At 53.0% G+C, this 21,276-nt stretch overlaps 1 pseudogene; it reads left to right on the plus strand.

The window, feature by feature from the left end:
- Positions 1 to 16,202, plus strand: part of LOC140715697 (voltage-dependent calcium channel gamma-4 subunit-like) — a 26,343-nt pseudogene extending 10,141 nt beyond the window's left edge.
- Positions 16,203 to 21,276: the final 5,074 nt, after the last annotated feature.

The following is a 21,276-nucleotide window of genomic DNA, read 5'->3' on the forward strand; positions in this document are numbered from 1 at the left end:
CCTAATTCTGCTCCTTTATCTCACAGTCATGGTCTTATCTTGTTAAGCAACCTCATAAGTGGCACCTTGTCAAAGGCCTTCTGAAAATCCAAACAAACAACTTCCATTGACTCTTCTTTGTCTGTCCTGCCTGTTATTTCCTCAAAGAATTGCAGCCAATTTGTCAGGCAAGGTTTTCCCTAGAGGAAATGATACTGACTTCAGCCCCATTTTAATCATGTGCCTCCAAGTACCCCGAAACCATGTCCTTAACAATCGACTCCAACATCTTCCCAATCGCTGAGGTCAGACTAATTAGCCGATAATTTCCTTTAACACACACAAAATGCTGGTGGAATGCAGCAGGCCAGGCAGCATCTTAGGAAGAAGTACAGTCGATGTTTCGGGCTGAGACCCTTCGTCAGGACTAACTGAAAGAAAAGATAGATTGGAAAGTGGGAGGGGGAGGGAGAAATTGGAAATGATAGGAGAAGACAGAAGGGGTGGGATGAAGCTAAGAGCTGGAAAGGTGATTGCAAAAAGGATACAGAGCTGGAGAAGGGAAAGGATCATGGGACGGGAGGCCTAGGGAGAAAGAAAGGGGGAGGGGAGCACCAGAGGGAGATGGAGAACAGGCAGAGTGATGGGCAGAGTGAGAAAGAAAAGGAGGGGGGGAAATAAATAAATCAAGGATGGGGTAAGAAGGGGAGGAGGGGTATTAACAGAAGTTAGAGAAATCAATGTTCATGCCATCAGGTTGGAGGCTACCCAGCCGGTATATAAGGTGTTGTTCCTCCAACCTGAATGTGGCTTCATCTTGACAGTAGAGGAGGCCATGGATAGGCATATCAGAATGGGAATGGGACGTGGAATTAAAATGTGTGGCCACTGGGAGATCCTGCTTTCTCTGGCAGACCGAGCGTAGGTGTTCAGTGAATCGGTCTCCCAGACTGTGTCAGGTCTCACCAGTCTGTTCAGCGAAATGGTCTCCCAGCATTTTGTGCGTGTTACCTGATAGTTTATAAGTTTACTAGAGGCACAGATAGAGAAGGCTGCGGCTGTCTGTTTCACAAGAATGGAAACGTTTAATATCAGAGGGCATGTATTTAAGCTGAGAAGGGTTTGGTTCAAAGGAGATATGAGCGACCAGTTTTGTTGCACAGAGAGGGTGGGTGTCTGGAATGAGGTGGTGGTGGAGGCAGAAATGATGGATGTGTTTAAGAGCCTGTTAGTGTTTATGAGAGAGCTACTGATCGACTGACTGGGTATGCAGGAGACACCTTTACACTCAACTGTCACCTTCAACCTTTTAGATATACACAACCTCACTCACTCATATACACACACTGTAATGAACACACAAACTCACATGCTGACGGTCTCACACACACACACAGACACACACACTTTCTTTCCTACACATGCACTCACACACACTCATTCACTCAAACACTGACACACGCTCTCACATAAACATGTGCACACAACTCATACCTCTCAAGCAGGCACTATTTGCACACCCACATGCACTCACTCATACACATAAACACACAGACTCACACACTAACATGCACATACAGTCACACGTTTAAACTCAGTCGCACATACACACAGTCATACACACACTATAACACATTCACACACTGACTCAGTCACACACACACATACACACAAACACTCACTTGCACACACTCATACACATACAAACGCAGTCTCACACTCACACACACTCTCATATTCACACACAGATGCACACAGTCACATACACATACTGACATGCATACATACAGACTCACACACATACTCACACATTCACACACACTCACTCACAGACACACTCACTAGTACACCCACATACACGCACAGCCACACACACTCTCACATACACACACTCTTTCACTCACACACAAACACACGCACACACACATACACCCTCTCTGTTACACACACTCACAGAGACACACACACATACACACTCACTCACACACAAATACACACTCAAAATCTCACACGCACGAACACACACAGATATGCACACATAGATAGGCACACACTGACACACACGCACATGCATACTCTCAAAGACACACAGACATGCACACTCACACACATACAGACACACACTCACAATCTGTCATACACACAGAGTCACACTCTCTCACATACTCAGACGCACACAAACTCACACACGCATGCCCACACACACACACACATTCACACACACACAGACTCGCACACACAGACACACACAATCACACGCATACACTCACAGAGAGACTAACACACACACACACATAGGCACGCACACGCAAACTCACCTACATACACACTCACCCAGACATGCACAAATAGAGACACAAACACATACGCACACACAGTTGCCTTCAGAGAGGTCTTACCCTCTCAAACACTGTTCCCCATTAACACACACACAGACTCTCTCTTTAACTAACACACACACACACGCACACCCAGTTCCCTTTCAGAGAGGTTTAACCCTCTCAAACACTGTTTCCCAGTAACACACACACACGCAGATAATCTCTCCCTCTCGCGCGCGTACGTGTGCACACACACACACACACACACACACACACACACACACACACACACACACACACACACACACACACACACACACACACACACACACACACACACACACACACACAGCTCCGCTGTGCCTTTAACTGATGCTTGCCATTGTCGATTGGCAGCAATCTCTGTTCTCCGTGTGATCCAGCTTCACGTGTTATGATTGACAGTTGCCAGCAGTGAGAATTACTCCCTGCGTGGATTTCGGAGCAGGTTCACAGCCCTGCTGACCAGTCATTCAACAGCAGACTACCTCAGCTGCAGTACCTACGCTCCTCTCACAAGACAGAGAGGCCCCAGCGAAAGACCCAAACAGTGAAAATGGTTGTAAAACGTTGTAGGGGATTTTGATCAGCTGGGCAAGTGGGCCGACGAACAGCAAATAAATTTTGATTTGCATCTGTGTTCCATTTCGGGAAGGCAATCCAGTGACCCTGAGCGGTGTTGTAGAACAGAAGGACCCAGGGACATTTTTCCCTGAAAGTGGAGTCACAGGTTGACAGGGCAGTGAAGAAGGCGATTTCCAGAGTACAGGAGTTGGGACGTTATGTTGCCGTTGTACAAGACGTTGGTGAGGCCGCACTTGAATTGTGTTCAGTTCTGGTCACCGTGCTGTAGGAAAGACGCCACTGAGCTGGAAAGAGTGCAGAGGAGATTTACGAGGATGTTACCGGGATTCGAGGGACTGTGTCAGGAGACGGAGGGGTGACCTTACAGAGGCATATAAAACCACGAGGGGCACAGGTAGGGTGAATGTGCACAGACTTTTTCCCCAGGATTGGGTAATCAAGAACCAGAGGGCACAGGTTTAAGGTAAGAGGGGAAAGGATTTAATAGGGACACGAGGGGCAACTTTTTCCCCGAGAGGGTGGTCCGTCCATGGAACGAGAGGAAGTGGTTGAGGCAGGAACATTAACGATATTAAAGAGGCACTTGGACAGGTACATGGATGGGAAAGGTTATAGGGGCACAGATAGGAAAGGCAGATGGGACCAGCTGAGCCGAAGGGCCTGATTCTATGCTGAGTTCTGCCCATTAACCCCATTGGGAGATGGAAAGAAGTGAGACAAAATGACATCAACTTCACAGACCCTCTGCAGATTACAGATATGTTTGCTACCCTGAGGCAGATCCCCAGAGCCTGTCAATGTGCTCCTTCCGACCCTGCAGGAGGCAAGTACAGAAATTCCGGGGGTCCACACACACAGAGATATTTAAAACTTCCTTAGCGACAGGAGACGTATCAGAGGATTGAAGGACAGCCAGTGTTGTTCCACTGCTTAAGAAAGGCTGTAAACATAAACCAGAAAATTGCAGGCTGGACAGACTGCTGCCATCAGTAGTGGGTAGGTTATTGGAAGGTATTCTAAGGGACCGGATATACAAGTATTTGGATTGACATGGCCTAATTAAGGATAGTCAGCATGGCTTAATGTGTGGTAGGTCATGTCTAAACAAAATTATGGCGTTTTTCGAGGAAGTTACCAGGAAAGTGGATAGAACCACAGAACATTACAGCACAGAAACAGGCCTTTTGGCCCTTCTTGGCTGTGCCGAACCATTTTTCTGCCTCGTCCCACTGACCTGCACCTGGGCCATATCCCTCCAAACCCCTCTCATCCATGTACCTGTCCAAGTTTTTCTTAAATGTTAAAAGTGAGCCCGCATTTACCACTTCATCTGGCAGCTCATTCCACACTCCCACCACTCTCTGTGTGAAGAAGCCCCCCCCAATGTTCCCTTTAAACTTTTCCCCCTTCACCCTTAACCCATGTCCTCTGTTTTTTTTTCTCCCCTCGCCTCAGTGGAAAAAGCCTGCTTGCATTCACTCTATCTATACCCATCATAATTTTATACACCTCTATCAAATCACCCCTCATTCTCCTACGCTCCAGGGAATAAAGTCCTAACATATTCAACCTTTCTCTGTAACTTAGTTTCTCAAGTCCCAGCAACATCCTTGTAAATCTTCTCTGAGCTCTTTCAAACTTATTAATATCCTTCCTGTAATTTGGTGACCAAAATTGCATACAATACTCCAAATTCGGCCTCACCAATGCCTTGTACAACCTCACCATAACATTCCAACTCTTATACACAATACTTTGATTTATAAAGGGCAATATACCAAAAGCTCTCTTTACTACCCTATCTACCTGTGACACCAATTTTAGGGAATTTTGTATCTGTATTCCTAGATCCCTCTGTTCTATTGCACTCCTCAGTGCCCTACCATTTACCTTGTATTTTCTACCTTGTTTTTTCCTTCCAAAATGCAATACCTCACACTTGTCTGCATTAAACTCCATCTGCTATTTTTCAGCCCATTTTTCCAGCTGGTCCAGATCCCTCTGCAAGCTTTGAAAACCTTCCTCACTGTCCACTACACCTCCAATCTTTGTATCATCAGCAAATTTGCTGATCCAGTTTACCACATTATCATCCAGATCATTGATATAGATGACAAATAACAATGGACCCAGCACTGATCCCTGTGGCACACCACTAGTCACAGGCCTCCACTCAGAGAAGCTATCCTCCACTACCACTCTCTGGCTTCTCCCATTGAGCCAATGTCTAATCCAATTTACTACCTCACCATGTATACCTAGCGACTGAATCTTCCTAACTAACCTCCCATGCGAGACCTTGTCAAAGGCCTTACTGAAGTCCATGTAGACAACATCCACTGCCTTCCCTTCATCCACTTTCCTTGTAACCTCCTCGAAAAACTCTAATAGATTTGTTAAACATGACCTACAACGCACAAAGCCATGTTGACTCTCCCTAATAAGTCCCTGTCTAGCTAAATACTTGTAGATCCTATCAATACTTGTACTCCTTCCAATAATTTATCTACTACTGATGTCAAATTTACCGGCCTATAATTTCCTGGATTAGTTTTAGAACCTTTTTTAAACAATGGAACAACATGAGTCCAATCCTCTGGCACCTCACCTGTAAATACCAACATTTTAAATATTTCTGCCAGGGCCCCTGCAATTTCAAAACTAATCTCCTTCAAGGTCCGAGGGAATACCCTGTCAGGTCCTGGGGATTTATCTACTCTGATTTGCTTCAAGATAGCAAGCACCTCCTCCTCTTCAATCTGTATAGACTCCATGACCTCACTACTTTTTTGCCTTATTTCCATAGACTCCATGCCAGTTTCCTTAGTAAATACAGACACAAAAAAACCATTTAAGATCTCCCCCAGTTCTTTTGGTTCCATACATAGCCGACCACTCTGATCTTCAAGAGGACCAATTTTATCCCTTACTATCCTTTTGCTCTTAACATACCCGTAAAAGCTCTTTGGATTATCCTTCACCCTGACTGCCAAAGCAACCTCATGTCTTCTATTAGCACTCCTGATTTCTTTCTTAAGTATTTTTTTGTATTTTTTATACTCCCCAAGCACCTTATTTGCTCCGTTTTCTATTCATGTCATACATCTCTCTCTTCTTTATCAGAGTTCCAATATCCCTAGAGAACCAATTTACCAAAGACATCCTTGCCAGAGAACCTGTCCCAATCCACGCTTTTTAGATCCTTTCTCCTTTCTTTGAATTTGGTCTTTTTCCAGTTTAGAACTTCACCCGAGGACCAGATCTATCTTTATCCATGATCAAGTTGAAACTAATGGTGTTATGATCACTGGAACCAAAGTGTTCCCCTACACACACTTCCGTCACCTGCCCTAACTCGTTTCCTAATAGGAGATCTAATATTGCATCCTCTCTCGTCGGTACCTCTATTTATTGATTTAGAAAACTTTACTGGACACATTTTACAAACTCTAACCCGTCTAGACCTTTAACAGTATGGGAGTCCCAATCAATACATGGAAAATTAAAATCTCCTATTATGAAGGCAAAGCAATGAGTATCGTCTATGTGGACTTTAGGAAAGCATCTGATATGTTCCTGCATGGGAGACTGGTCATATGTTCCTGCATGAGAGGCTGGTCGTATGTTCCTGCATGGGAGGCTGGTCGTATGTTCCTGCATGAGAGGCTGGTCATATGTTCCTGCATGGGAGACTGGTCGTATGTTCCTGCATGGGAGGCTGGTCGTATGTTCCTGCATGGGATGCTGGTCGTATGTTCCTGCATGGGAGGCTGGTCGTATGTTCCTGCATGGGAGACTGGTCGTATGTTCCTGCATGGGAGGCTGGTCGTATGTTCCTGCATGGGAGACTGGTCGTATGTTCCTGCATGGGAGGCTGGTCGTATGTTCCTGCATGGGAGGCTGGTCATACGATAACATGGTTAACTAGATTAGCAGACCTGCAGATAACATCAATGTTGAGGGTCTCACAAACACAAGAAAATCTAAAGATGCTGGAAATCCAAGCAACTCGCACAAAATGCTGGATGTACTCAGCAGGTCAGACGGTGTCTATGGACAGAGTAACACACACAAAACGCTGGAGGAACTCAGCAGGTCAGACAGTGTCTATGGTCAGAGTAACACACACAAAACGCTGGAGGAACTCAGCAGGTCAGACAGTGTCTATGGTCAGAGTAACACACACAAAATGCTGGAGGAACTCAGCAGGCCAGGCAGTGTCTATGGACAGAGTAACACACACAAAACGCTGGAGGAACTCAGCAGGTCAGACGGTGTCTATGGACAGAGTAACACACACAAAATGCCTGAGGAACTCAGCAGGTCAGCCGGTCTCTATGGACAGAGTAACACACACAAAATGCTGGAGGAACTCAGCAGGTCAGACGGTGTCTACGGACAGAGTAACACACACAAAATGCTGGAGGAACTCAGCAGGTCAGCCGGTCTCTATGGACAGAGTAACACACACAAAACGCTGGAGGAACTCAGCAGGTCAGACGGTGTCTACGGACAGAGTAACACACACAAAATGCTGGAGGAACTCAGCAGGTCAGACGGAGTCTGTGGTCAGAGTTACACACACAAAACGCTGGAGGAACTCAGCAGGTCAGACAGTGTCTATGGTCAGAGTAACACACACAAAATGCTGGAGGAACTCAGCAGGCCAGACGATGTCTGTGGTCAGAGTAACACGCGTCGATAGGGAGAAGAGTAACACACACACAATGCTGGAGGAACTCGGCAGGCCAGGCAGCGTCTATGGAGAAGAGTACAGTCAGCATTTCAGGCCGAGACCCTTCGGCAGGGCTCCAGATCCCTTTCTTCCAGATTCTCAGCAGAAAGACTTGGGGGGGGGGGGGGGTCAGAGGACAGTGAGGAAGGCTATCATGACTTGAAGGGGGACCTGCATCAGCTGGAAAATTGGCAGATGGAATTTAATGCAGACAAGTCCAAGATTTTGCACTTCGGTAGAACCAGCCAGGGTGACACAGAGAATGGTAGGGCATTGAGGAGCGTGGTAGAACCAAGGAATCTGGGAATGCAGATCCATAATTCATTGAAAGTGGTGTCACAGGTAGACGGTAATAAAGAAAGCTTTGGCACATTGGCCTTCATAAATCAATGTATTGAGTACAGGAGATGGGATGTTATGTTGAAGTTGTATAAAATGTTGGTGAAGCCTAATTTGGAGTATTGTGTGCAGTTTTGGTCACCTACCTACAGGAAAGATATAAACAAGGTTGAAAGAGTACAGAGAAAATTTTAAAGTTTTTTGCCGGTATGGAAAACCTGAGTTAGAAGGAAAGATTGAATAGGTTAGAATTTATTGCTTGGAACAGAGAAGATTGAGAGGACATTTGATAGAAGTATATTAAACTATGAGAGGTATAGATAGGTTAAATGCAAGCAGGCTTTTTCGATTGAGTTTCCAACACAAGGTCATGGGTTAAGGGTGAAAGGTGAGAAGTTTAAGGAGATCATGAGGGGAATCTTCTTCACCCAGAGAGTGATGGGAATGTGGAACGAGCAGTGGTGCGGATGAACTCGATTTCACGTTTAAGAGAAGTTTGAATAGGTACAGGAATGGGAAGACTATGGTGCTGCTGTAAATTGATAGGCGTGGGCAGTTTATGTTTCAGCATGGACGAGATGGGCTGAAGGGCCAGTTTCAGAGAGGCAGTCAGATTTGTTGTGTCCATAGTGCTGCTGTCGAGACTAACCCCACTACCATGTCTGACCCCAGGGGTAAGGCGGGGAATCTGTCAGAAGATTAATCATTTTCCCGAAGACACTGACTACGAGCATGATAGTGCAGAATACCTCTTGAGTGAGTATCTCCCTCTACTTCCTCGCCCCCCTCTCTGCAAGCCCTACACTCCCCGTCCTCCTGTTCAAACCCCTCCCTCACCCCCTCCCTATCTCTGTAACCACTACACTCCCCGTCCTCCTGTTCAATCCCCTCCCTCACCCCCTCCCTATCTCTGAAACCCCTACACTCCCCGTCCTCCTGTTCAATCCCCTCCCTCACCCCCTCCCTATCTCTGTAACCACTACACTCCCCGTCCTCCTGTTCAAACCCCCTCCCTATCTCTGTAAGCCCTACACTCCCCGTCCTCCTGTTCAAACCCCTCCCTCACCCCTCCCTATCTCTGTAACCCCTACACTCTCCGTCCTCCTGTTCAAACCCCTCCCTCTCTGTAACCCCTACTCTCCCCGTCCTCCTGTTCAAACCCCTCCGTCACCCCTACCTATCTCTGTAACCCCTACACTACCCGTCCTCCTGTTCAAACCCCTCCCTATCTCTGTAACCCCTACACTACCCGTCCTCCTGTTCAAACCCCTCCCTATCTCTGAAACCCCCACACTCCCTGTCCTCCTGTTCAAACCCCTCCTTCACCCCTCCCTATCTCTGTAACCCCTACACTCCCCATCCTCCTGTTCAAACCCCTCCCTCCCCCCATCTCTGTAACCCCTACACTCCCCGTCCTCCTGTTCAAACCCCTCCCTATCTCTGAAACACCTACACTCCCTTCTTCCTGTTCAAACCCCTCCTTCACCCCTCCCTATCTCTGTAACCCCTACACTCCCCCGTCCTCCTGTTCAAACCCCTCCCTCACCCCGCGCTATCTCTGTAACTCCTACACTCCCCGTCCCTCCTGTTCAAACCCCTCCCTATCTCTGAAACACCTACTCCCCTTCCTCCTGTTCAAACCCCTCCCTCCACACCCTCCCTATCTCTGTAACCCCTACACTCCCCGTCCTCCTGTTCAAACCCCTCCCTCCCCCCATCTCTGTAACCCCTACACTCCCCCCGTCCTCCTGTTCAAACCCCTCCCTATCTCTGAAACACCTACACTCCCCTTCTTCCTGTTCAAACCCCTCCCTCACCCCCTCCCTATCTCTGTAACCCCTACACTCCCCGTCCTCCTGTTCAAACCCCTCCCTCACACCCTCCCCTATCTCTGTAACCCCTACACTCCCCGTCCTACTGTTCAAACCCCTCCCTCCCCCCATCTCTGTAACCCCTACACTCCCCGTCCTCCTGTTCAAACCCCTCCCTCACACCCTCCCTATCTCTGTAACCCCTATACTCCCCATCCTCCTGTTCAAACCCCTCCCTCACCCCCTCCCTATCTCTTTAACCCCTACACTCCCCTTCTTCCTGTTCAAACCCCTCCCTCCCCCCTCCCTATCTCTGTAACCCCTACACTCACCGTTCTCCTGTTCAAACCCGTCCCTCCCCCCTCCCTATCTCTGTAACCACTACACTCCCCTCCTCCTGTTCAAACCCCCTCCTCCCCCCCTCCCTATCTCTGTAACCCCTACACTCCCCGTCCTCCTGTTCAAACCCCTCCCTATCTCTGTAACCACTACACTCCCCATCGTCCTGTTCAAACCTCTCTCTATCTCTGTAACCCCTACACTCCCCGTCCTCCTGTTCAAACCCCTCCCTCACCCCCTCTCTATCTCTCTAAACCCTACACTCCCCGTCCTCCTGTTCAAACCCCTCCCTCACCCCTCCCTATCTCTGAAACCCCTACACTCCCGTCCTCCTGTTCAAACCCCTCCCTCACCCCCTCCCTATCTCTCTAAACCCTACACTCCCCGTCCTCCTGTTCAAACCCCTCCCTCACCCCTCCCTATCTCTGAAACCCCTACACTCCCCTTCCTCCTGTTCAAACCCCTCCCTCACCCCTCCCTATCTCTGAAACCCCTACACTCCCCTTCCTCCTGTTCAATCCCCTCCCTCACCCCTCCCTATCTCTGTAACCCCTACACTCCCCGTCCTCCTGTTCAAACCCCCTCCCTATCTCTGTAACCACTACACTCCCCATCGTCCTGTTCAAACCTCTCTCTATCTCTGTAACCCCTACACTCCCCGTCCTCCTGTTCAAACCCCTCCCTCACCCCCTCCCTATCTCTCTAAACCCTACACTCCCCGTCCTCCTGTTCAAACCCCTCCCTCACCCCTCCCTATCTCTGAAACCCCTACACTCCCCGTCCTCCTGTTCAAACCCCTCCCTCACCCCCTCCCTATCTCTCTAAACCCTACACTCCCCGTCCTCCTGTTCAAACCCCTCCCTCACCCCTCCCTATCTCTGAAACCCCTACACTCCCCTTCCTCCTGTTCAAACCCCTCCCTCACCCCTCCCTATCTCTGAAACCCCTACACTCCCCTTCCTCCTGTTCAATCCCCTCCCTCACCCCTCCCTATCTCTGTAACCCCTACACTCCCCGTCCTCCTGTTCAAACCCCTCCCTCACCCCTCCCTCTCTGTAACCCCTACTCTCCCCGTCCTCCTGTTCAAACCCCTCCGTCACCCCTACCTATCTCTGTAACCCCTACACTCCCCGTCCTCCTGTTCAAACCCCTCCCTCACCCCTCCCTATCTCTGTAACCCCTACACTCCCTGCCCTCCTGTTCAAACCCCTCCCTCACCCCTCCCTATCTCTGTAACCCCTACACTCCCCGTCCTCCTGTTCAAACCCCTCCCTATCTCTGTAACCCCTACACTCCCCGTCCTCCTGTTCAAACCCCTCCCTATCTCTGAAACCCCTACACTCCCCTTCCTCCTGTTCAAACCCCTCCCTCACCCCTCCCTATCTCTGAAACCCCTACACTCCCCTTCCTCCTGTTCAATCCCCTCCCTCACCCCTCCCTATCTCTGTAACCCCTACACTCCCCGTCCTCCTGTTCAAACCCCTCCCTATCTCTGTAACCACTACACTCCCCATCGTCCTGTTCAAACCTCTCTCTATCTCTGTAACCCCTACACTCCCCGTCCTCCTGTTCAAACCCCTCCCTCACCCCTCCCTATCTCTCTAAACCCTACACTCCCCGTCCTCCTGTTCAAACCCCTCCCTCACCCCTCCCTATCTCTGAAACCCCTACACTCCCCGTCCTCCTGTTCAAACCCCTCCCTCACCCCCTCCCTATCTCTCTAAACCCTACACTCCCCGTCCTCCTGTTCAAACCCCTCCCTCACCCCTCCCTATCTCTGAAACCCCTACACTCCCCTTCCTCCTGTTCAAACCCCTCCCTCACCCCTCCCTATCTCTGAAACCCCTACACTCCCCTTCCTCCTGTTCAATCCCCTCCCTCACCCCTCCCTATCTCTGTAACCCCTACACTCCCCGTCCTCCTGTTCAAACCCCTCCCTCACCCCTCCCTCTCTGTAACCCCTACTCTCCCCGTCCTCCTGTTCAAACCCCTCCGTCACCCCTACCTATCTCTGTAACCCCTACACTCCCCGTCCTCCTGTTCAAACCCCTCCCTCACCCCTCCCTATCTCTGTAACCCCTACACTCCCTGCCCTCCTGTTCAAACCCCTCCCTCACCCCTCCCTATCTCTGTAACCCCTACACTCCCCGTCCTCCTGTTCAAACCCCTCCCTATCTCTGTAACCCCTACACTCCCCGTCCTCCTGTTCAAACCCCTCCCTATCTCTGAAACCCCTACACTCCCCGTCCTCCTGTTCAAACCCCTCCCTCCCCCCTCCCTATCTCTGTAACCACTACACTCCCCGTCCTCCTGTTCAAACCCCTCCCTCACCCCCTCACTATCTCTGTAACCCCTACACTCCCCATCCTCCTGTTCAAACCCCTCCCTCACCCCCTCCCTATCTCTGTAAACCCTACACTCCCCGTCCTCCTGGTCAAACCCCTTCCTCACCCCCTACCTATCTCTGTAACCCCTACACTCTCATCCTCCTGTTCAAACCCCTCCCTATCTCTGTAACCCCTACACTCCCCATCCTCCTGTTCAAACCCCTCCCTCACCCCTCCCTATCTCTGTAACCCCTACACTCCCTGTCCTCCTGTTCAAACCCCTCCCTATCTCTGAAACCCCTACACTCCCCATCCTCCTGTTCAAACCCCTCCCTATCTCTGTAACCCCTACACTCCCCATCCTCCTATTCAAACCCCTCCCTCACCCCTCCCTATCTCTGTAACCCCTACACTCCCCGTCCTCCTGTTCAAACCCCTCCCTATCTCTGAAACCCCTACAATCCCCGTCCTCCTGTTCAAACTCTTCCCTCCCCCTCCCTATCTCTGTAACCCCTACACTCCCTGTCCTATTCAAACCCCTCCCTCACCCCCTCCCTATCTCTCTAAACCCTACACTCCCTGCCCTCCTGTTCAAAACCCCTCCCTCCCCCCTATCTCTGTAACTCCTACACTCCCCGTCCCTCCTGTTCAAACCCCTCCCTCACCCCCTCCCTATCTCTGTAACCCCTACACTCCCCATCCTCCTGTTCAAAACCCCTCCCTCACTCTTTCCTTATCTCTCTTTCTTCATTTTTCCCTGAATCCAGTAACTTTACACCCTTTCCCTTTGCTCCCCTGCCCACCTGCTCTCCCTGCCTGTCTCTGTCTCTCCCTCGCAGGGGTGGTCCGGGCCTCGAGCATCTTCCCGATCCTGAGTGCCATCCTGCTGCTGATGGGGGGAGTGTGCATCGCCACCAGCCGGTTCTACCGGAGTCGCAGGAACATCGTCCTGGGCTCCGGCATCCTCTTCGTCGCTGCCGGTGAGAGATCACAGACGGGGAGAGGGGGCTGTGGGCAGGCTAGAAAGGCCTCAGATCGGGGTGAGGGCAGAGGAGGGGAGATGAGGGAGAGGGGGCGGAAACGAGAGTGGAGGGAGAGCTGCGGGAAGAGGGGAGAGATGACCAGAGAGAGGGAGGGGTGGGCAAGAGAGTGAGTGGAGGGGGGGTACTGTTGAGAGGAGGGAGGGGTGAGGGGGGGAGAGAAGGGGAAGGAGAGGAATTCAACTTCTGGTGCTGAAGTACTGGCACTCTGGGGAGGGCCAGAATGTGCTGATGTACAGGGATGGGAGGGCAAGAGTGGCTCAGAACAATCCTTATCGTCTTCCTCCCTTTCTGAATGTACCACTCCCTCTCTTCCCTCCATTTTACCCTCTTTTCTCCACCATACTCTGGCCCTCTCCAACCCCACACCTCACCCCCATCTCCCACTCTCCCTCTCTCGACTTCTCTCTGCCCTCTCCCTGTCTCACTGAACCCTCCCTCCTTTCTCTCTCTCCCTCACACTGTCTCTCCCTCTCCCTTTCTCTCTTTCTCTCCTGTTCTCTCTCTCCCCACCCTCTCTCCTACTCTCTTAATCCCCTTCTCCCCCACGCTCTCTCCCCTATCCCTACCCCTCTCCCCAATATCACTCTCTCCAGTGTCTCTTTCCCCCTAATGTCTCTCCCTCCTCCCTCTTTCCCCCCCTCTCTCTCACCTTTCACTCTCACCCTCTCACTCCTCCCTCTCTCTCCCCTTTATCTCTCCCACTCCCCCTGTCTTTCTGTCCCCCTCCCTCTCCCCTTTCTCTCTAACTTCCTCCCTCTGCCCCTCCCCGTCTAACATTCTCCTCCCTTTCTCTCCTCCTCATGCTCCCCTTTATCTCCCCCCTCCCTTTCACCCCTATCTAACTCTCTCCCTCTCCCTCCCCCTCTCTTTCCCCCTCTCCCCATCTCCCCTTCTCTCTTTCTTCCATTCTCTCTCTCACCCTTCTCTCTCTACCCTCTCTCCTAACTCTTTGTCCTCTCTCCTCCTCCCCTATCTCTCCCTCCCTCTGCCTCTCTCCCTCTCCCACCTTTCTCTCTCCCTCTCTCACTCCTCCCTCGCTCCCCTTCCCCTCTCTCCCTCTTCCCCACTCTTCCTCTCTCCCCGTCTCTCTAACTCCCTCTTCTTTCCTCCCTCAATTCCCTTCTCATTCTCCCCCTCTCTCTTTAGCTCCTCCCTTTCTCCACCTCGCCCCTTTTCCTCCTCTCTCCCCCTCTAGCACCCTTCCTCGCCCCTCTCATTCTCCCCTTCCACTCTAACTCCCTCCCTTTCCCCCTCTCTCCCTCACTTTCTCTCCCCCTCTCACTCGACTTTCTCCCCTCTCTCCCTCCCCTCTACCTCCCCTTCCTTCCCCCTCACTCCCACACTCTCCCCATCTCTCTAAATCCCTCTTCCTCTCCCTCAACTCTCTCCCCCTCCCACCCCACTCCCTCCCCCTCTCCCTCACTCCCCTCTCTCTCCCTCTTTCTACCCCCTCTTACTCCCATTCTCTTCCCCAGTCTCTCCTGCCTCTCTCTCACACTCTCCCCCTTTCTTTCCCTCCCTCTCTCTCATTCTCCCCTCACTCTCCCCAGGCCTGAGTAACATTATCGGTGTGATTGTCCACATCTCAGCGAACGCGGGAGTCCCGAGCACCATGCACGACCTCACTCACTCCCCCCTCTCTCTCTCCCCCCCCAGGGCTGAGTAACATTATCGGTGTGATTGTCTACATCTCAGCGAACGCGGGAGTCCCGAGCACCATGCACGACCTCACTCACTCCCCCCTCTCTCTCTCCCCCCCCAGGGCTGAGTAACATTATCGGTGTGATTGTCCACATCTCAGCGAACGCGGGAGTCCCGAGCACCATGCACGACCTCACTCACTCCCCCCCTCTCTCTCTCCCCCCCCAGGCCTGAGTAACATTATCGGTGTGATTGTCTACATCTCAGCGAACGCGGGAGACCCGAGCACCATGCACGACCTCACTCACTCCCCCCTCTCTCTCTCCCCCCCCAAGGGCTGAGTAACATTATCGGTGTGATTGTCTACATCTCAGCGAACGCGGGAGACCCGAGCACCATGCACGACCTCACTCACTCCCCCCTCTCTCTCTCCCCCCCAGGGCTGAGTAACATTATCGGTGTGATTGTCTACATCTCAGCGAACGCGGGAGACCCGAGCACCAAGAGGGACGAGGATAAGAAGTTCCATTACTCTTATGGCTGGTCCTTCTACTTTGGGGGTCTCTCATTCATTGTGGCCGAAGCTGTGGGGGTCTTGGCTGTCAACATCTACATCGAACGGAGCAAAGAGGCCCGGTCACGCCGGAGCCGGACTGCCCCGGCTAAACCCGCCAGCTCAACTGCCCTCCGCCTTCCCTCCTACCGTTTCCCCCTACCAGCGCCACTCCAGGGATGACCCAACCGCGGTTTCTCCCTCCGGCCTCCCACTCGCTTCCGCACCGCCACCTCCATCCTCTTCCTCAATGGCCGTCCCGGCCGCTCCTACTGCCCCCTCCTCCTCCTCCTCGGCGGCCGACCTCTCCCTGTTCGCTCTGTCCCGCGATCCCTCCAAGGGCACCCTCGCCAATCTCCTCAACTGTGAGAGGGAGGCAGGTTTCCTGCAACTTCACAATTGTTTCGCAGGAGGAGGGGGAGGGGGGGCAGACGGGGGTAAGGAGAGCTCTGATACGAACACGCTGAACCGCAAGACTACGCCTGTCTGAGCGGGGGGGGGGGGGCAAAAGGGAGGGGGAGATAGATCCACCTCAGTTTCTGTGTCTCACTGTGCCGGGACGGTGTGGTGGGAGGTTCACTCTGTGTCTGACCCTGGGAGTGTGTGATGGGACAGTGGGGAGGGAGATTCACTCTGTGTCTGACCCTGGGAGTGTGTGATGGGACGGTGTGGAGGGAGATTCACTCTGTGTCTGACCCCGGGAGTGTGTGATGGGACGGTGTGGAGGGAGATTCACCTCTGTGACTGACCCCGGGGAGTGTGTGATGGGACGGTGTGGAGGGAGATTCACTCTGTGTCTGACCCTGGGAGTGTGTGATGGGACGGTGTGGAGGGAGATTCACTCTGTGTCTGACTCCGGGAGTGTGTGATGGGGCGGTGTGGAGGGAGATTCACTCTGTGTCTGACTCCGGGAGTGTGTGATGGGATGGTGTGGAGGGAGATTCACTCTGTGTCTGACCCCGGGAGTGAGTGATGGGATGGTGTGGAGGGAGATTCACTCTGTGTCTGACCCCGGGAGTGTGTGATGGGACGGTGTGGAGGGAGATTCACTCTGTGTCTGACCCCGGGAGTGTGTGATGGGTCTGTGTGGAGGGAGCTTCACTCTGTGTCTGACCCCGGGAGTGTGTGATGGGACGGTGTGGAGGGTGTTTCACTCTGTGTCTGATCCTGGGAGAGTGTGATGGGACGGTGTGGAGGGAGCTTCACTCTGTCTCTGACCCTGGGAGTGTGTGATGGGACGGTGTGGAGGGAGCTTCACTCTGTCTCTGACCCTGGGAGTGTGTGATGGGACGGTGTGGAGGGATCTTCACTCTGTGTCTGACCCCGGGAGTGTGTGATGGGACGGTGTGGAGGGAGATTCACTCTGTGTCTGACCCCGGGAGTGTGTGATGGGACAGTGTGGAGGGAGGTTCACTCTGTGTCTGACCCCGGGTGTGTGTGATGGGGCGGTGTGGAGGGAGATTCACTCTGTGTCTGACCCCGGGAGTGTGTGATGGGACAGTGTGGAGGGAGGTTCACTCTCTGTTTGACCCCGGGAGTGTGTGATGGGGATGGTGTGGAGGGAGATTCACTCTGTGTCTGACCCCGGGAGTGTGTGATGGGACGGTGTGGAGGGAGGTTCACTCTGTGTCTGACCCCGGGAATGTGTGATGGGACGGTGTGGAGGGAGATTCACTCTGTGTCTGACCCCGGGAGTGTGTGATGGGACGGTGTGGAGGGAGATTCACTCTGTGTCTGACCCCGGGAGGTGTGATGGGTCTGTGTGGAGGGAGCTTCACTCTGTGTCTGACCCTGGGAGTGTGTGATGGGGCGGTGTGGAGGGAGATTCACTCTGTGTCTGACCCCGGGAGTGTGTGATGGGAAGGTGTGGAGGGAGATTCACTCTGTGTCTGACCCCGGGAGTGTGTGATGGGACGGTGTGGACGGAGTTTCACTCTGTGTCTGACCCCGGGAGTGTGTGATGGGACGGTGTGGAGGGAGATTCACTCTGTGTCTGACCCCGGGAGTGTGTGATGGGACGGTGTGGAGGGAGAATCACTCTGTGTCTGACCCCTTTTTTTTAAATTACAAAATCCTTTATTACAAATATCGGTGCTATACAATATATACAAATCAGTGGCAAACACAATTACTTCACTACAAATAGACAATAGACATTACACCAAAATGTTGCCATCTCTATCCACGATGGCATTTACACCCCGCGGAGCCCAACGGTCTCGAAACTCCTCTAAGGTCGCCGTGGACTGCGCGTGTTCTTTTTCAATATTTACCCGGGCACGAACATACCCTCTAAACATTGCCAGGCAGTCTGTCCGGGGAGATCCTCCCGCCACCCGTTTCCAAGACCCTCGGATGGCGGATTTCGCCAGCCCCAGGAGCAAGTTGACTAGGACATCCTCATCCCTCCATGCCCCCTTCCTTACTGGATGACCATATATAAATAGGGTGGGGTTAAAATGCAGCCAGAAGGCGAGAAGCAGCCCACGCAAATACGCAAAAAGAGGCTGCAGCCTCGCACACTCCATGTACATGTGGTACACGGTCTCCTCCAACCCGCAGAAGTGGCATGCGGGTGGGAGATCCATGTACAAACTAAAAAACTTATTGCAGGGCACCGCTCTATGCAGCACCCTCCAGCCGAGATCCCCCAGGTGCATGGGAAGAACCCCCTCGTAAAGGGACTTCCAGTGGGGACCCGCCTCACCTCCGGGTGGAAAGACCGACCGCCATGGTGTGTCGGGACGGTGGACAAGGGCAAGGAAGTGGAGGGTGTGGAGCAGCAGCCCATACAAATACCTCCTACTTGCATCCCTGAATGGGACTGTGGGTATCGATGAGAGACGGCTCAAGTTGTGTGGACACGGCTCCCGGAGAAGATTGCGGGGTCTGGGCCCGACAAGCAGCTCGGCCTGAGTCGGTCCACACAACTGAGCCGCACTGACATCCACTGAGGTAGGGCAAGGGTCAGATAGGACCCCGCGCTCCGCCAGAGGAGGGGATTCCCGGCCTGAGGCGACCATGTTCCAGACTCTCAGTAGGTCCTGATAGAAGCCGGGCAGACTCCGCAAAGCAGTACGGCTGACGCCCGCCGGTGGTAGCCGCATCTCTTCGTGAAGACAGCAGCCCCTCCGGAGGAAGAAAGTCGCCAACACGTGCCACCTGGGAGGGTGCTCGGCGTCCAGGAATCTCTGCAGAGTCCTGAGGCGGAGAGCCGCCAGTCATGTACGAACACACACCAGCGACTGTCCGCCCTCTCCCACTGGGAGACTCAAGACCGCTGCAGAGACCCAGTGTTTCCTGTTGCCCCAGAAGAAGTCCACTAACTTCCTCTGCATTCTCGCAACAAACAGGGCAGCAGGAGCCAAGGTGACCATCCGATACCACAACATGGAGGCCACCAGCTGGTTTATGACCACCACCCTGCCTCGATAGGTAAGTACCCTGAGAAGGCCTGACCATCGCCCCACCCGGGCCATGACTTTCGTCTCCAGGTCCTGCCAGTTCGCCAGCCAGGTCTCCCCAGAAGGACTCAGGTAGACTCCCAAATAGAGGAGACATCTAGTGCTCCACTCAAAAGCTCTCATCTCCTCCGGCAGGGAGTCCACCTGCCACTGACCCACTAAGAGTCCGGAACATTTCGCCCAGTTGATCCTGGCGGAGGATGCTGCCAAGAAAACTTCTTGGCACTCGCGCATCCTCCGCAGGTCATTGGGATCTGTCATCATGAGGAGTACATCATCGGCGTAGGCCGACAGGACGACCTCCATGTCCGGTTGACCCCGGGTGTGTGTGATGGAATGGTGTGGAGGGAGATTCACTCTGTGTCCGACCCCGGGAATGTGTGATGGGACGGTGTGGAGGGAGATTCACTCTGTGTCTGACCCCAGGTGTGTGTGATGGGATGGTGTGGAGGGGGTTTCACTCTGTGTCTGACCCTGGGAGTGTGTGATGGGACGGTGTGGAGGGAGATTCACTCTGTGTCTGACCCCGGGAGTGTGTGATGGGACGGTGTGGAGGGAGATTCACTCTGTGTCTGACACCGGGAGTGTGTGATGGGACAGTGTGGAGGGGGTTTCACTCTGTGTCTGACCCTGGGAGTGTGTGATGGGACGGTGTGGAGGGAGATTCACTCTGTGTCTGACCCCAGGTGTGTGTGATGGGATGGTGTGGAGGGGGTTTCACTCTGTGTCTGACCCTGGGAGTGTTTGATGGGACGGTGTGGAGGGAGATTCACTCTGTGTCTGACCCCGGGAGTGTGTGATGGGACGGTGTGGAGGGAGATTCACTCTGTGTCTGACACCGGGAGTGTGTGATGGGACAGTGTGGAGGGGGTTTCACTCTGTGTCTGACCCTGGGAGTGTGTGATGGGACGGTGTGGAGGGAGATTCACTCTGTGTCTGACCCTGGGAGTGTGTGATGGGACAGTGTGGAGGGGGTTTCACTCTGTGTCTGACCCTGGGAGTGTGTGATGGGACGGTGTGGAGGGGGTTTCACTCTGTGTCTGACCCTGGGAGTGTGTGATGGGACGGTGTGGAGGGGGTTTCACTCTGTGTCTGACCCCGGGAGTGTGTGATGGGACGGTGTGGAGGGAGATTCACTCTGTGTCTGACCCCGGGAGTGTGTGATGGGACGGTGTGGAGGGAGATTCACTCTGTGTCTGACACCGGGAGTGTGTGATGGGACGGTGTGGAGGGATCTTCACTCTGTGTCTGACCCCGGGAGTGTGTGATGGGACGGTGTGGAGGGAGATTCACTCTGTGTCTGACCCCGGGAGTGTGTGATGGGACAGTGTGGAGGGAGGTTCACTCTGTGTCTGACCCCGGGTGTGTGTGATGGGGCGGTGTGGAGGGAGATTCACTCTGTGTCTGACCCCGGGAGTGTGTGATGGGACAGTGTGGAGGGAGGTTCACTCTGTGTCTGACCCCGGGAGTGTGTGATGGGACAGTGTGGAGGGAGGTTCACTCTCTGTTTGACCCCGGGAGTGTGTGATGGGACGGTGTGGAGGGAGATTCACTCTGTGTCTGACCCCGGGAGTGTGTGATGGGACGGTGTGGAGGGAGGTTCACTCTGTGTCTGACCCCGGGAATGTGTGATGGGACGGTGTGGAGGGAGATTCACTCTGTGTCTGACCCTGGGAGTGTGTGATGGGACAGTGTGGAGGGGGTTTCACTCTGTGTCTGACCCTGGGAGTGTGTGATGGGACGGTGTGGAGGGGGTTTCACTCTGTGTCTGACCCCGGGAGTGTGTGATGGGACGGTGTGGAGGGGGTTTCACTCTGTGTCTGACCCTGGGAATGTGTGATGGGACGGTGTGGAGGGGGTTTCACTCTCTGTCTGACCCCGGGAGTGTGTGATGGGACAGTGTGGAGGGGGTTTCACTCTGTGTCTGACCCTGGGAATGTGTGATGGGACGGTGTGGAGGGGGTTTCACTCTGTGTCTGACCCCGGGAGTGTGTGATGGGACGGTGTGGAGGGGGTTTCACTCTGTGTCTGACCCTGGGAATGTGTGATGGGACGGTGTGGAGGGGGTTTCACTCTCTGTCTGACCCCGGGAGTGTGTGA

This window comes from Hemitrygon akajei, chromosome 24 (assembly GCF_048418815.1).
Source record: "Hemitrygon akajei chromosome 24, sHemAka1.3, whole genome shotgun sequence".
NCBI lineage: Eukaryota > Metazoa > Chordata > Chondrichthyes > Myliobatiformes > Dasyatidae > Hemitrygon > Hemitrygon akajei.